Consider the following 16,719-nt stretch of genomic DNA (forward strand, 5'->3'; position numbering starts at 1 on the left):
TGGCTCAGGCAGTTAAGCAACTGACTTCGGCTCAGGTCATGATCTCACGGTTCGTGGGTTCGAGCCCCACGTCGGGCTCTGTGCTGACAGCTCAGAGCCTGGAGCTTGCTTCATATTCTGTGTCTCCCTCCCTCTCTGCCCCTTCCTCTCTCTCTCTCTCTCTCTCTCTCCCAAAAATAAACATTAAAAAAAATAAAATAAAATAAAATAAAATAAAATAAAATAAAATGGTTAATTGTATATTATGTGAACTTCACCTCAATTAAAAATAAATAAGAGGACCAGCCAAGTCTTCTGAGCTCTAGGCGGCTCCTCTAGGCTGGGAAAGCACCTGGATTAATCTGGTAGGTTAAGCATCCAGCAGGAAGACAATGCAAGTCAGACATGCCATGTTGGATTCTCCAGGGGCTCACATTTTAAAAAGTAAAACGAGGGGCGCCTGGGTGGCTCAGTCGGTTGAGCATCCGACTTCAGCTCAGGTCACGATCTCACAGTTCGTGAGTTCGAGCCCTGCGTCGGGCTCTGGGCTGACGGCTCAGAGCCTGGAGCCTGCTTCCGATCCTGTGTCTCCCTCTCTCTCTGCCCCTCCCCCATTCATGCTCTGTCTCTCTCTGTCTCAAAAATAAATAAACATTAAAAAAAATTTTTTTTAAATAAACAAAAATAAAAATAAAAAGTGAAACGAAACAAATGTTGTTTTAATGCTATAGTTTCTTGAACCCAGGACAGCCCAAACATTATCATTTTGACGTGTATTCAACATAAATGTTACTAATAAGATCTCTCCTCCGTATTAAGTCTTTAAAATACAGGTGTATTTTGTGGCGCCTGGGTGACTCAGTCGGTTAAGCGTCCGACTCCTGATCTTGGCTCAGGTCGTGATCTCGGTTCGTGAGTTTGAGCCCCACATTGGACTCCACACTGTCAGTGCGGAGTCTGCTTGGATTTGCTCTCTCCTCCCCTGCTCACATGCGCTTTTTCTCTCACAAAATAAATTTAAAAAAAGAAAGAAAAAGAGAGAAAGAAAGAAGAAAGAAATACAGGTGTATTTCAGCACACAGAACATCTAAATGCAGTCAGCCACGTTCCAGAAAGAAAGAAAAAGAAAAGAAAGAAAAGGAAAGGAAAGAAAGAAGAAAGAAATACAGGTGTATTTCAGCACACAGAACATCTAAGTGCAGTCAGCCACGTTCCAGAACTCCATAGCCACTCGTGGCTCAAGCTCAGCCCCACTGGATGGTGCAGCTGTTGGGTGTGTCACTGGAGTCTCAGGACATAATCTTGCAAAGTATGAGCGGTTCAAATTTAGTGGGTGTTGAATCTATGAATTAAAAAATAAATCGGCTCTAATCCTATTTAGGATGCATCTGAACAATCGCCTTAGAAATAAGCCCCAAGTTAAACATACAATTACAGCAATTCCGTACCTGGGTACACACCCAACACAAGCGAGAACGAGAACTGGAACAGATACTCGTGCACGAAGCAGCGTTATTCACAATAGCGAAAAGGTGAAAACAGCCTCTGAGGCCCGTGGATGAATGAATGAATGGAAAAGCAAAATGTGGTGTGTACATACAATAGGGTACTATTCAGCCTTAAAAAGGAAGGAAATTCTGGGGCGCCTGACTGTCTCAGTCAGGGGAGCGTGCGACTCTTGATCTTGGAGTCAGAGTCGTGGGTTTGAGCCCCATGTTGGGGGTAGAGTTTACTTGGGGGATAAAAAAAAAAAAAGCAAGGAAATTCTGACTCCTGCTACAACGCGCACGAACCTTGAGGACATTATAGCAAGTGATATAAGCCCATCACCAAAGGACAAATACAGTAGGGTTCACTCATAGGCAGCACCTGGAGCCGGAGTAGCCAAGTTCATAGCGACGGAAAGTCGAATGAGGGCTCTCTCTCTGCCCCTCCCCCACCCATGCTCTGTCTCTCTCGGTCTCGAAAATAAATAAAAACATTAAAAAACAAAAAGAAACACTGTAATAAAAGTGATGGAGGACCACTCCAGGATCCACGAGAAATACTTTCTTTAAAAGAGCATTCATGCATTGCCTGGGTTTGAAGTCAGGCTGCGATTTGCTTTCTAGGTTTGTGTCCCTTGAGCCACGGTCATCTCTGCACCCCCATGGCGCCAGCACCCAGGGCCAGTCTCAGAACAGTTTCCTGAGTGAGTGAGTGGTGCAGGCGTAGAGGAAGAAGGAATTCGTGGGCAGGAGGAGGTGAGGAGCAGGAGAATCAGGGAAGGCTTCCAGGAGGAGGGGGTCGAGGGTATGGAGTTTGAAGAGTGGAAGATGGGGTGCGGATGGGCGTACCTCAGGGCTAAGCACCAAACCCTCGCCCAGAGGATGTTGAGGGGGATGAGACAAGGCGCCAGCTCTGCCCAGCGGTGATGTCACGCCTGGGACCCAGCCTGACCCCAGCTGCCGGGGGTGGTCTGTCAAGGGGCCAGCCTTCCCCATCAAACACCCCACTGAGCAGTCTGCCCCGTCACCCTCCTCCTCCCCGACACCCACCCACCCACCCACCCGGGGCCGTATCAGTTCCTCCTCCAGCCCCACCTCCCCTGGCCGGGCCACCATCACCTCTCCCGGCATCACCACACCTCTGACTGGCCTCAGGCTGCCCTCCCCCACAGCCACTTATTCACTTAGTAAATAGCATTGCGTGCCTGATTAGGATCCCACAGATGAGGAACAAAGCTTTGGCCCTGCCCAGTGGGGAGAAAGACAATAAACAAGGAAATGGTGAGTGTATCATATGATGGCAAGCAGCAAGGGCCAGGAGGAAAACAAAAGAAATCGCCAGGAGGGGTCCTTATGACACCTCTGGGCCCTCAGGTAAGTCCAGGATCCAGGCCCTCTGGGGAAGGCTGCCTGGCTGGTCAGGCCTGCTGTGAGCTTCGTACCCTGGCCACCCCGCAGCCCCAGTGAAAGGAAAGCCATGTTCAGTGTGGCCTCAGGAAAAGGGAGCGCCAGGTCGGGCAGCTTGCCCAAGGCCCGGCAGCTTGCCCAAGGCCACAAAGCTTGGGGATGTGCTCCTGAGGCACGTGCCCAGGCCTCTGTCCCTACTTGGCCATCATACGACAAGGTGTGGCTGTGAGATCTCAGGCAGGACATGGTCCAGTTCTGAGCTTCCGCTTCTCTTCCTGTAGGACGGGCTCAAAGTGATGGGAGAGAACACTGCAGAGATCGGCGAGGCCCAGAATCCCCCTGGGCGGCTGGAACGGGGCAGCCCAGGGCGGGAGAAGTCAATGTCATCCTGGCCCCATTTAGAAGCAGCCTTTATGCTGGTTCCAGAGCGGGAGACCCAGAATCTCATAGTTGTTTACAAACACAAAGGTAAGAGGCCTGGCCTGTGCCCTGCTCTGGCCAGGAGACCAGGTGACAGACCCCTTTGGGGTCTGCTATGTTGACGAAGTTTTGGGGTGATGGCGGGGTGGTCCGGAGCCGCCGGCCAAGAAAGAATTCTTGAAGACGCCTTTGGTGCACAAAGGTCATTTTATTAAAGCACGAGGACAGGACCCGTGGGCTGGAAGAGCGGCCCTGGGGTCGTGATGGGAACTCATTACACACCCTCGGGTTGGGAGGGGCTCAGAGATAGAGTGTCTCTAAGGTATTTTGGAAGCAAGGTTTCCAGGACCTTGACGGGTTAGCTGTTAACTTTTTAATAAAACCTCAGTCGTGAGAGCCTTCAGATGCATATCAGGGGCCATAGGCTTGGAGTAGGATTGCCAGCATAGGTCCTGGGGCAGTTGACATAAAGGAAGTAGATTTACAGGATCCTGGAGGTTGGGACAATGTTAAGTCAAGGTTCTCTTTTGCCCTCTAGCAAAGTGTCATCACGGAGGCAGCTGAGCCCCTAGAGGGTGGTCACTCTGCCGGTTTCAAGGATTTGGCAATGGGCTGGAGGCAGTAAGGGAATTTCATTTTATTTGCCTCAGTTTCCCACATCACCATGGCAAGCACTTTAACCCCTTTCCTTTGTTCTTGAGTGTCCGAGGAATTTCACACACATCCCACCTGGGGGGGGGGGGGGTGCTGTCAGCTGCACTTTGCCCTCAGCTTGCCCCATGCTCCCTCATCATATCCCCCCTGAACAGTTTTGACCCTTAAATCTTTAAGGTGGCTGAAGGTGGAGGGCCTCAGAGACGTCCCTACCTATAAGTCAATATTGGTCAGTCGGGGAACATACCGAGGAGTGACAAAAACATAGAGGCAGCTGAATCCAACATGGGCAACGTGTATGCACCTCCTTGAGTAGAAAGGATCATCTGTCGGCTTGAAGTCATTGCAGAGATGGGGTCTTGGGACCAGGCAGAGAGACACGGGAGAAAACAGCAAAACAGAATTAGAATAACTAGAAAGATTAGCCTAAAGGAAAGTCCTTCGGTAGCTGACAAAAGTCCTCCAATCTAGATGTTTAACCAATCATTCAAGGAGAAAGAGGGATTGTTTAATGCGCCAATTTGAGTATTTATGTCAATTAGAAATCCAGAAATATTTTTGCGGTAGTCTGGAATGTATATACAGCGTTTGGGGGGGGGTTGTTTGTTTTGTTTTTAAATTTTTTAAGTTTATTTATTCATTTTGAGAGGGACAGGGACAGCATGAGTAGGGGAGGGGCAGAGAGAGAGAGAGAATCCCAAGCGGGTTCTGCACCGTCAGCAGAGCTGGATGTAGTACTGGAACTCACGAAACCCTGAGGTCATGGTCATGACCTGAGCCGAAACCGAGAGTCGGATACTTAACTGACTGAGCCACCCCGGCGCCCCAGCATTTTGTTTTTAGGAGAATATAAGTTCCGCCTCGTGCAGCAGCTAAAATGTATAATGCCATTCTATTTTGTAGAACTGTTTCCCGCATTCGAGTTACTTCTCGTATTTGATAACATAATGCTATTTTGAGAGTCGTTTGAGGCCTTAACCATATGACAAGTGGTGTTTAGCCATCCTATAGAGTCTGTTTTGTTCAGTAAGCAATCAGGTAATGAATAAGAGGTACTTTTACAGAAACAAGAAACATATGGGTTAATGGTTACAGCAAACTACAAACCCCGTGTCTCCCAGGGCTGCCAGTGAGATTTTTAGATGTCAGGCTTGAAGCATCCTCGGATGAGAGTGGGAACAGGCAGCAGGAATCAGATTGGTCTTTCTGGCCTGTAACTCAAAGGTCTGCTGTGACCCTGTGGGATGGCCCATCGTAAGAAGGAATTATCAGTAGAAATTGGGAAAGGAGAATGAAAAAGAAAGGTACAACCATCCTAAGAGAAGTTTGAGGGCTTGCACAGATTCCCGGGAAAAAGAAGGCACGTAAGGTTGCTAACTGATTTCCTGGAAAGGGGCTGCAGGTTTTATTTTATTTTATTTTATTTTATTTTATTATTTTTTTTATTTTTTTATTTTTTTTTTGTTTCTAATTTATTTTTATTTTATTTTTAATTTTTTTTTTAATATATGAAATTTACTGTCAAATTGGTTTCCATACAACATCCAGTGCTCATCCCAAAAGGTGCCCTCCTCAATACCCATCACCCACCCTGCCCTCCCTTGCAGGTTTTATTTTAGATACAAGAGCCCACGAAGAATGCCCCTCTCACTTTACTGCCTAATTCGGCCCAGTAGAGGCCCTTTTATTTTGGAGTTAAGTCCCCTGTTGTCTTAGACTTTCCATCTTTTGAATAAACCAGATCTCCTGGGTTTATATGGGGTGGGTTTCTAGTAACTGTCAGATCAGGTTTAGGGAGGGTACGGTTTGCATGGTTAGAGATTTATGAATTAACCAGGCCTCAAGTGAGTAATAAAGACGATAGTCTTTATCTATCGAAAGGTCTACAGTGAGAAAAGTCTTTGGATACAAGTATTGGGGGAATCCGTCCCATTTTCCGGTTGTTTAAATAATCATATGCCCATGGGGTCATATTATTATCCCCACAGAACAACAAGCACAGAAGATGGTCTATACGTGACCTATTGTGACAATTTTTCTGAAGTTTACCTCAAGCTGTCTAGTTTAGGCAAACAACAAACATTTCAAGATGATCAGAACTAGAATTTAACATCCATAACGGTGCGTTGGTGAAACGTAGTTTTTCTCTCTAAAAACCCCCCTTCCCAGAGATAGCCGAGTCGACACCCATGCATTTGTAGAACAAGTCCAGTCTTAACAAACCTGGCCTAAGTATTTACATAAATTCAGCAAGAATAACGATTGCTCATGAGGATCTTTTAAAGTTTGCTTTGCTGGAACCCTTTATAAGGAATCTCCAGACTGAACTTTTGTAGCCTCTCCAGGCCAGAAGCCAAGCCAAGCACTTGCCATCAGACAAGGCCTGCAGTACCCGTGGAATTGGACGAATTCCTCTTCACGAGGTCTCCAAGATACCCTGAGGTTCCTGCACCTGCCAGGAAGTGACCTTCTTTGCTCACCTGGGAAGGGTGCTGGGAACTCTGTAAGCAAGGTATCCGGCCAACATTTCCAAGGGACTTTATGGCTCCGTGTTTCATGAAGCCAACTTTAGTTCCTTAAAGCTGTCTGGTCATATCTGAGTCTATGCATGTTAATCTCAAATAGAACATTCCAGTCAAAGCCTTGGTAAAATAACCAGTATTTCCAACGGTGACCTGTGACAAGATGAACAGATTATTATTGAACTTGTGCAAACAATTGTAATTGCCGTGAAGGAAAGGATATTCACTGGAGAGCTTTTGCATTTCAGAGGGTTTGGAGAGAGAGAAACGATAAATGCTTCAGTTTACAACTGAGTATTTGATGACATTTCTGTATATCACAGATATCGTAAGAGAAAGTTTCCTTAATCTGGAAGAGGAAACAGAGAACCAGCCATATTTCCAACAAGAGTCACAAGACTATAATCTTCCTCAGTTCATTCAGTCCCATGTTCCGAATTCTTGTTCGGTGTGAATGCAGCTTTTTAGTTCTGGAAATTCTTACCCATTTTGGTATTAATCTTAAAGATGTCAAATACCTGTATTTGTCCCAAAAGTTCTTTTTATAAATCTCCTTGAAGGAGAAACACGTTTTGTGAGAGAAGAACAATTATAAATGACCGAATCTCAGAAACGGACATTGTTAAAGATCTGATGAGAGTTCATTATGATGCAATTGACAAAAGAAATTCAATTATTTGTGACACATAACACTTCAAGTAATCAGAATATGAAGTGATGACCTTATACCGAAACATTAAAACTTTAGGAATTGCATATATATTTGGGCAGTTACAACATTTACTTGTGCAATACAACCTAAGGTTTACCATTGTATGACAGTGGCTTCCAAGTAACTTGGCATCCCAAATAAAAGGGCCTAATTGGTCAAAAGACTTAATTTACCGTTTAAATCCTGGGAAGTTTGTTAAAACTTAAAAAACCCATAAAGCACGTCCAAAATAGGATTACGGATCATTACAAATCTTAAAACTTTGTTTATTCAACCAAAGTGGATCCTGAAGGCGAATGGATAGCATTATATCGTTGTTCGCAAAACCTAGCTCCTTTAACATTGAGAAGTTTTAACCAAGTAATCAAAGACCTGATAAAGAAGAAACCTAAAGCTTTGGTATCTCCGGCCGACCAAAGAGGAAAAAAAAGCCTTTATTTACATTTTCTTATCAAGAGCAGATCAACAGTCCAAGAAAACTTTGTCTTCTGAACAGAGAGAAAAGCAGAATTTCAACCTTATACCAGTGTACTTTTAAAATTCCATTCATCTCAACCTTAGTCTATCCTGAGCACAATTCCTTTCCAAAGATTTCCCTTCACGAACCTTCTACAACTTTCCTTTGCCTTCAAACTTTGTCCCAAAGCCATTTCTCTCCCACAACCAGTCTCATTTAGGACAGAATTACTTTCTTTTACCCTCAACAAAAAATGTATTTCCATTCCTTATATCTTTCTTACATATCTCCCACTTTCCTACATACAGGGTTGCTTTCCTTATTTCCATCAGTCTTAAGTACGCTTAGCAGAATTTTAACTCTTAGGAAACCTTAGTCTGCAATTGAGGACTCAGTAACCAATTGAGAGGTGTTTACGCCAGAATTTTTTAGATGGTAAATTCATGAGCCAATTAAGCACAAAGCATGTTTTCCAATAGACCCAAATAGCCTTAGTTTCTCTGCAATAAGCACAAACCTACGTTCAGTAATCAAAGCTTTAGCACTCCATCCTATCTGGAAAAGACCTAGATGTCCAATGAATTTAATCTGACTTGTCATGCAACCAAAACTTTAAAGTTTCAAGGTTACCAAAGCCTTTGAAAGCTATCTTAACAATTACCCATGAAAACTTTGAGACAGACAAAATTAACTATCATTTTAAGTCATCTTTTTGCTAACAAATTGCAACAGAGATAGCATGAGCTTATCTGACCTTTAGTCAACCTTGGTAGAATGAAAGTTTCATAGTTAATGCTGATAACCTTAAAGACCAGTTCCAACTGAAATTAGTTTAAATTTTTTTTTTAATGTTTATTTATTTTTGAGACAGAGAGAGACAGAGCATGAATAGGGGAGGGGCAGAGAGAGAGAGGGAGACACAGAATCCGAAACAGGCTCCAGGCTGAGCTGTCAGCACAGAGCCCGACGCAGGGCTCGAACTCATGGACCGTGAGATCATGACCTAAGCCAAAGTCGGACGCTTAACCGACTGAGCCACCCAGGTGCCCCAAACTGAAGTTAGTTTAAACACTGAATATGTTTCCCCTGCGTCCACTTAAAAGTCAATCAATTTATCCCCATTGTCAGTTTTCACCTGGGACACCAGTGGGGGTATCTGAAGTGGGTGGTCCAAGGGGGTGCTCTTTGCTCCTTGACCTCGAGGGTGGGAGGGGGAGCCAATGGTGCCTGAGGCATTGAGGATGGTATAGATCGGAACCAGTTATGTAGACCACACCCAAGTTGGTGCAGAAACTGGAGGGGGACAGGAGGGCAGAAAAGGCAAGGTGCCAGCAGAAGCAGAGAAGGAAAACCCCGATTCAAAACCTGAGCTCCGACAGAGGAGCAGACGCCATGTTTATTCCACCAAAGTGGAAATATGGAGTCCACATCAGGCCAGAAAAGACCAGGAATTTCCCCAAAACAAATGGAGCTTCAGCAGCTGCTTGGGAATACTCCTTAAAGTCCCCATCCCAAGGTGGACTAACCACAGTTGGCTCCAATTATAGCCGGTAACCCGGGAACTGAATGAGGGAGAAGCCCTCACATCTATTAGGCAGAGGAACAGAGAGAGAGTCAGCGTCCCCTTTGTCAGGGATGGTTGGTGTTTCCTCCAGTGACCTGGGTTCTATTAAGAGGAGGCCTGTTTAGACAATTACCATCCAATATATCAGGAGGGAGTTTACTGGCCTGGTTACTGACCAAACACGTTCTGCAAGAGGCCATTGGAGCCAGGTAGCCATGAAGGCCTGGCCCTAGGGTACCTCCATACATTTTCCGTTTACTAAGGCCACTCAGGGTTACAGGAAATCAATCCTTTCTACATATCGCAAGCCAGATTGTTTCCAGTGGGTTAAAAAGGCATCTCTCGGGGACCGAAGAGAAGCTCCCATGCTCCTAGAGAGAAAAGGAGAGAGAGAGAGAGAAAGTCCATTACCCCCAAGAATCCCCTCCGACGTGGGTGGTGTCCTATGAGCAGGATATGTCAGAGGCTCCTGGTGTCAAAGCGACCCAGGTGTCCCTCAAAAGAAATTGCTATGACCACCAACCAGCCGACTAAGGGCTCCTGAATGAGGGATGTTAGTGTCCCCCGACTTCCCCATTGCATTCTGGACTACAGATGGGTGCCTGGCGTATGGACCAAAATACCTTGAAAGTCGTGCCCTAAAAGGCTGTGCCTTGAAGAACATTCCCTGATGGTCATGCCCTGATTACCTAGTCTTCGAAGAGCATGCCGCAGAGGCCATGCCTTAGTTTCTTGAATAACCTGTCATTTTTAACCCATGGAAAACACTAGAAAAGTTTTACAAGGGGGAATTACCCAATTTTAAGTAGTAGTGAGCAGAGGACATTGACAGAAAACGGTAAAGACAGAAATCCATCATAATCTAAGTGACATTCCAACACATATGGATATGTGGGATATGTGTGATATTCCTCGGACTCTCCCGGCTACCCAAGAACAAAGGAAAAGGGTTTAAGTGCTTGCCATGGTGTTATGGGAAACTCAGGCAAATGAAAAATTAAATTCCCTTACTGCCTCCAGCCCATTGCCAAGTCCTTGAAACCAGCAGAGAGTGACCTCCTTCTAGGAGCTCAGCTGCCTCCATGATGACGCTTTAATTTTTTTTTTTTTATAACGTTTATTTATTTTTGAGACAGAGAGAGACAGAGCATGAGCAGGGGAGGGGCAGAGAGAGAGGGAGACACAGAATCTGAAACAGGCTCCAGGCTCTGAGCTGTCAGCACAGAGCCTGACGCGGGGCTCGAACTCACGGACCGTGAGATCATGACCTGAGCCGAAGTCGGACGCTTAACCGGCCAAGCCACCCAGGCGCCCCCATGATGACGCTTTATAGACAACTTCCCTAGGAAATGATCCCCGGTTGGGTCTTAATTCAATCGGATGCTGGTTTCCACCAGCTCTCAGTGGAGGTCTCCCTGCCAGAAGCGGCTAGACCAGAGATGAGGGGATCACGTTAGATCAGTGAGGAGGAAACCTCACGCGGGAGTCTTAAGATTGGCAGACGTCCTGGTGGCTTAGGTGGCTGTCCCGTGCCCAAGACAGACCACTTTGAAGACAGACAGGAATAAAGAGAGGGCATCAGGTTTCTGGGTCTTATTACCATCCCGGCCAGGGTACTAACTTGCAGCCAAAAGGCAGGATTTCTCCTCCCAGAAGAGTTGCCACGGGCTAGAGGATTGCAGCCTGAGCAATCGACATGAAAGTGACCCAATAGGACCACCCTCCTCAAAAGGCCCCTGAAATGAGAGGAAAGGAAGAAAAGAGAAGGTATACTCACCAAATGTGCACCGAAGCTCAGAGTCCAGATGAAAAGACTCTAGTCCCACAAACTGGGCGGCATATGATGAAGGTTTGGAGTGATGGTGGGGTGGTCTGGAGCCGCCGGCCAAGAAAGAATTCTTGAAGACGCCTTTGGTGCACAAAGGTCATTTTATTAAAGCACGAGGACAGGACCCGTGGGCTGGAAGAGCGGCCCTGGGGTCGTGATGGGAACTCATTACACACCCTCGGGTTGGGAGGAGCTCAGAGATAGAGTGTCTCTAAGGTATTTTGGAAGCAAGGTTTCCAGGACCTTGACGGGTTAGCTGTTAACTTTTTAATAAAACCTCAGTCGTGAGAGCCTTCAGATGCATATCAGGGGCCATAGGCTTGGAGTAGGATTGCCAGCATATGTCCTGGGGCAGTTGACATAAAGGAAGTAGATTTACAGGATCCTGGAGGTTGGGACAATGTTAAGCCAAGGTTCTCTTTTGCCCCCTAGCAAAGTGTCATCACGGAGGCAGCTGAGCCCCTAGAGGGAGGTCACTGCCGGTTTCAAGGGCTTGGCAATGGGCTGTGGGAAAGTAAGGGAATTTCATTTTATTTGCCTCAGTTTCCCACATCACCAGGGCAAGCAGTTTAACCCCTTTCCTTTGTTCTTGGGTAGCCGGGAGTGTCCGAGGAATATCACACAGATCCCACCCTGGGGGGTGGGGGTTGGGGGGGTGTCGCTGGTGTTAGCTCTACTTTGCCCTCAGCTTTCCTCACACTCCTCATCAATGTGACCTTCCGGCTGGGCTGGACGAGGCTGGCTTCGTGGCTCGCAGACACTCCCTGCTCTGAGTTGGGTGCCAGAGGAAACGGCAGGAAAGCAGGAGACCTGAAGTTCAGGGCTGGCTCCATATTTGCCAGCTCTGGGTGTTCTAAACCTCTCTGTGCCTCAGTTTCCACACTACAGTAGAGGTGGTCCCTCCGAAGGGGGTAGAAAGAGCAGATCACGGTGGGTAAACCGTCCTCTACTGGGCACCAGTATTTTCCAGTTGGTGATAGTCTTGGAGGCCGAGGAGCCGTGGCCACTGGAAACAGGGGGTGGGTGGTGGGGGTCACCTCACATGCCTCGTTAAGCTCCAGAGGAGACATTTGCTGTGAGTTGCTGAGAATGTGGTCTGGAAGCAGCTTTGGGGGGCGGGGTGCAGCTGGACGGGATTCTGGGCTCAGCTCCATCCCCCTCACTGTGTGGCATGAACCCGTCACTCCCATCCCCCTCACTGTGTGGCATGAACCCGTCACTCCCGTCTCTGGGTCTCTGCTTCCTCTTTGGGGTCTGGTTGCAAAGATAGCTTGGGGACCAGGCCCCCCGGGGGCTAGCCTGAGGACCCAGTTGCTTTGAACCACCCACCGCCCTGGGGTGAGTGACATAATCTACTTAGGCAGCCCTGGCACCCACCCAGGCTCCTTCCTGTGCAGAGATGACCAACAAGATAAAGGCACGGCCAGCATTTGGGGACAAGGCTTCCAGGAGACGTCAAGCAGTGAGCAATGCGTGTGTCCAGGCCAACAGGAAGGAGGGAGGGGTGGGGGAGACGGAGGGCAAAGCCGAGGCCAGGTTGATGGGGACCCCCCACTGTGGACAGGCATCTGTGGACAGCAGTCTTAATGGCACCAGGGTGGTCTTCAGGGGGTCTGGGTAACCCCCGTCTCCATCAGCCCCAAGAGACTTGCTTGCTATGAGGGCAGCTTAAGATGCATTTCTTCCTGGGGCGCCTGGCTGGCTTAGTCAGGAGAGCATGTGGCTCTTGATCACGGGGTCATGAGTTCGAGCCCCATGCTGGGCATAGAGCTTACTTCAAAACCAAACAAAACATCCCTTCCTTAAGATCACCCCACCCTGCACAAGCCCTTCCTGTGTAGAAATTTGGCCCCACGGTCCCTTGGGAGTAGCTGCACACTGCCCCCCCCCCTCCACTTTCTGGCAGTTTCTCCAACAGGAGAGCCAAAAATGGGCCATGGGGGAAGGGGGAGGTGCCCCGTGAGAAGGGGAGAGCTGGGGGCTGGATGCCACTCTGCTCTGGGCTGGTGGGCTCCCACTGCCCCTGGGTTCTATGGACTTCCTGAGCCTGTCCACACCTGACCCAGTGAGCCCAGTGGGGGACAGGTGGGCAGCGGGGGTCTGGTGGCACTGGCAGAGGTATGACAGTGGATGGCCTGTGTGACCCCTGCAGTTAGTTGGCCTCTTAGCCTTGGCTGGTGGCCACTCGCTCATCGGTGGCTGTCCCAGAGCAGGAAAGGACCGAGGTGGAGGGGGTGGGGAGGAGGACATATGTGCAGCCACCAGGTCCAGGGTGAGTCACAAGCTCCGTGATCGTGGGGAAGTCACTTTGTCTCTGGGCCTCAACTTTCTCTTCTGTCAGTTGGGGCCACAAGCATCTGCCTCACCAAACGGCTGGAAGTTCAGCAGTGATATCGTTCACGTGTAGACACAGTGCTCGTGAAGTTCTTGCAGCAAGAGCCCTTGAAAGAATCCTGGTGTCTCCATTCCCTCTAAATTTGGACCAGTTGGGGAGGGGTCTGCTTGATTTGGTCCTGGAGCGCTTTTCAACTCAAAAACCCCAAACTCCGGGAGTCTGATGACTTCCCTGAGATGGGGGAGAAAAATGACCCACTTTGCCGTCCCCCCCCCCCCCCCCCCCCCCCCCCCCCCCCAGCAGGTGGCGTGGAAAGCAGTCGGACCAGCCACGGTTCCAGTCAGGAAGAGGCCATCATTCTGTGGGGCAGGGCTGCTGGCCCAGGGAGCCAGAGAGGCCGGGCCTCCATACCGGGCTCTCGCTTCTCAAGCACAACCTCCGGGCCGGTCGGTGCTCCCTTCGCCACATGTACTCGCTCTGCGCCCTCACCCCAAGCCAGGCGGTGCCTGTCGGTATCGCTGTTTGGGGGGTAACCAAGCCCCAGAGAGGTGATGTGACTTGCCCAGATCGGCAGTGGAAGTGAGACTTGAACTCGGTCTTGTAAGGGTTAAATTGTAGTGTAGGGCTAACCTATAGGCTTGAGAAATAACAGCTTTGTTTTAACACTAGATTAAGAGATAACAGCCTTGTCCTATCAATCAAGGGAACAAAAGTTCAAGGAAAATCAACTAGATTAGTGTTTGATTGGATTGGGGCAAGGGCAAGTCAGAACTGTCCACCCCCATCTGGGAACTATTTCTCTGTTCTGTTCCCAGGTGATGATAAGACGATGTGGTCAGCTCTGAAAACTCGGCTGTTCGAGACAGCACTCTGGTCAAGAGTGTCGGTCCCGATCGGTTGGCCTTGCCTCTCATGGCAATAAACTTTGTTGTGACTGTCACAATGCCCGCAGCATTGTTTCAGGAGTCGGGTGGATGCAACAGTCTGTCATGTTGCTGTGATCCTAAGACTTGAGAAACAAGACTTCATGACTGGAAGTGTATCAGTTATCTAATGCCATGTAACAAACACACCCCAGGCATCGTGGCCCCGAGGAACCAGCAGTATGGGTTTGCTCATGATTCTGCAGTCTGGGCGGGGCTCGGCAGGGACCCCTCATCCCTACTGCATGCGTCGTCATATGGGGTGCCCGACCAGCCTCCCTCACGTGTCTGGGGCTGCAGTGGGGGTGGCTCAGCGACCAGGGACGGGCTGGGCCTCTCTCCTCCCTTCATGGTTTCTAGGACTCCTCCCTCCATGCAAGCCTTTCTCTAATGGGGCCACCCTGTTTCCTTACACGGCCTCTGGCTTCAAAGTTGGAGAAAATGGATGCTGTAAAGCCTCTTAAGGCCTAGGCCTGAAACCTCTCAGTCACTTCCAAGTATCCTAGTGATCAGAGTCGCGCACAGGCCACCCAGACCCTGGGGAGGCGAGATTGTGGACTGTGCGGCCGAGCCACAGCGACGGGAGGAGTTGTTGGCAGTCGTTCGGGCAGCCATTTTTCCACCCAAGGATCCTGCCCTCAGAGCGGGCCACTGCCTGCCGACAGACTCCTGTGTCACAAGAGCGGGAGAGTGTTGATGGTGACCCATGGGAATGCGGAGGAGGGAGGGCCCAGGACGTTCCGCAGTGGGACAGGAAGGCCTCTCTCCTCAGACTTCTGGGTCTTTCCCTCCCTGGGCCCAGCTGCCCTGCTCCCAGCCCCCAAGGGGTAAGGAGGCTGAGCCCTGGTAAGGAATGAGGCCCGGCCTGCTCATCCTGTTGGTGACAATCCTCTAAGGACCCTGCCTCTGCTTTCCAGGGAACAAATGCTGTGGCCCTTGCCCTCCACCTGCCCTGCCCTGCCCTGCCCTGCCCTGCCCTGGTCCTCCCACCCCAGCCTCACAAGTTCTGAAAAAATGTTGGTGGGGAGGAGACCATGCAAATCCTTCCCCACCCTCCGCCCTCCGAAGACCTCAGGAACTTCCCAGTGGCCACCCAGCCCAGGCTCTGGAGTTCAACCCTTGTCCTGCCACTCTTCAGCTGTGTGATCTTGGAAAGGTTTACTTACCTCTCTGTGCCTCAGTTTCCTCATCTGAAAAAAAGGAGAAAAGAGAAGGGCAACTGTGACCACTCTGTGCAGGCGCGTTCTAAGCACTTTGCAGCTAGCAGCTCCTATAATCCTGCCAACAACAAGGGCCAGGGTGTGTGTGTGTGTGTGTGTGTGTGTGTGTGCGCGTGCGCGCGTGTGTGCATGTGTCTGTTGTTCATTTCACTTTTACAGCTAAGGACATGAAGGCACAGAAAGGTCAAGTAACTTGCCTGAGGTCACACAGTTCATCATCACTCCAGAGCCCATGCTCTATCCAACCCCCCGGCGCCTGCTCCCCACCTCCTAATTCCTTTTTTTTTTTTTTTAATCATTACAGTAAAATATGCCTACCAGAAACTTGACCGTGTACGGTGCAACTTTCACCGCCATCCCTCTCCCGGACCGTTCGTCTTCCCCAACTGGAACCACGCCCGTTCAACAATCATCTCCCATCTCCCGGCAATCACCACTCTTTGTGTCTCTATGAACTTGACTCTGCCAGAGACCTCGTGTAAGTGGGATGAATCATACCGCATTTGGTCCTTTCGTGACTGGCTTATTTCACTCTGTATAATGTCTTCAAGGTTCACCCATGTAGGAGCACATGTCAGTATTTCCTTTCTTTTTAAGGCTGAATGGTATTCTGAAGTATGTACGGACCGTTCATCCATCAGTGGACCCTTGGGCTGCTTCTGCCTTTTGGGTATTGTGGATACTGACGCTATGAACACGGGGGCATAAATATTTGTTCCAAAACCCTGCTTTCAGGGGCACCTGGGTGGCCCCGTCGGTTAAGTGACGGACTCTTGGTTTCTGCTCAGGTCGTGATGTCACAGTTCGTGGGATTGAAGCCCCGCATCGGGCTCAGCGCTGGCTGCAAGGAGCCTGCTTGGGATTCTCTCTCTCTCTCCCTCTCTCTCTGCCCTTCCCGGGCTCATGTGCGCTGTCTCTCAAAATAAATGAATAAACCTTAAAAAAAAAAAAAAAAAAAAGACCCAGCTTTCAATTTGGGGGTGTATTGTACCCAGAAGTGGGATTGCTGAACCATGTGGAAATTCCATGTTTAAAGTTTTGAGGAGCTGCCTTACTGTTTTCCACACTGGCTGCGATATTTTGCCTTCCCACCGACAGTGCACAAGGGTTCTTGACTCTGGTGTGACCGCAAGCCCTGGGTGAATGCTGGCAGCCTGGGTGGGCCCCTGGAGGGCCCGGTAAAGAGCTGGCAGAGGTGGTCCAGTGGCTCC

At 49.1% G+C, this 16,719-nt stretch overlaps 1 long non-coding RNA gene across 1 annotated transcript; it reads left to right on the forward strand.

The window, feature by feature from the left end:
* The first annotated feature begins 223 nt into the window (after positions 1–223).
* Positions 224–16,415, forward strand: LOC125919629 (uncharacterized). Its single transcript, XR_007456849.1, has 3 exons — positions 224–2,840; positions 3,155–3,341; positions 14,181–16,415. It is a non-coding gene; the product is annotated as an uncharacterized LOC125919629 (long non-coding RNA).
* The last annotated feature ends 304 nt before the right edge of the window (positions 16,416–16,719 follow it).

Source organism: Panthera uncia, chromosome B4 (genome assembly GCF_023721935.1).
Source record: "Panthera uncia isolate 11264 chromosome B4, Puncia_PCG_1.0, whole genome shotgun sequence".
In the NCBI taxonomy this organism is placed as follows: domain Eukaryota; kingdom Metazoa; phylum Chordata; class Mammalia; order Carnivora; family Felidae; genus Panthera; species Panthera uncia.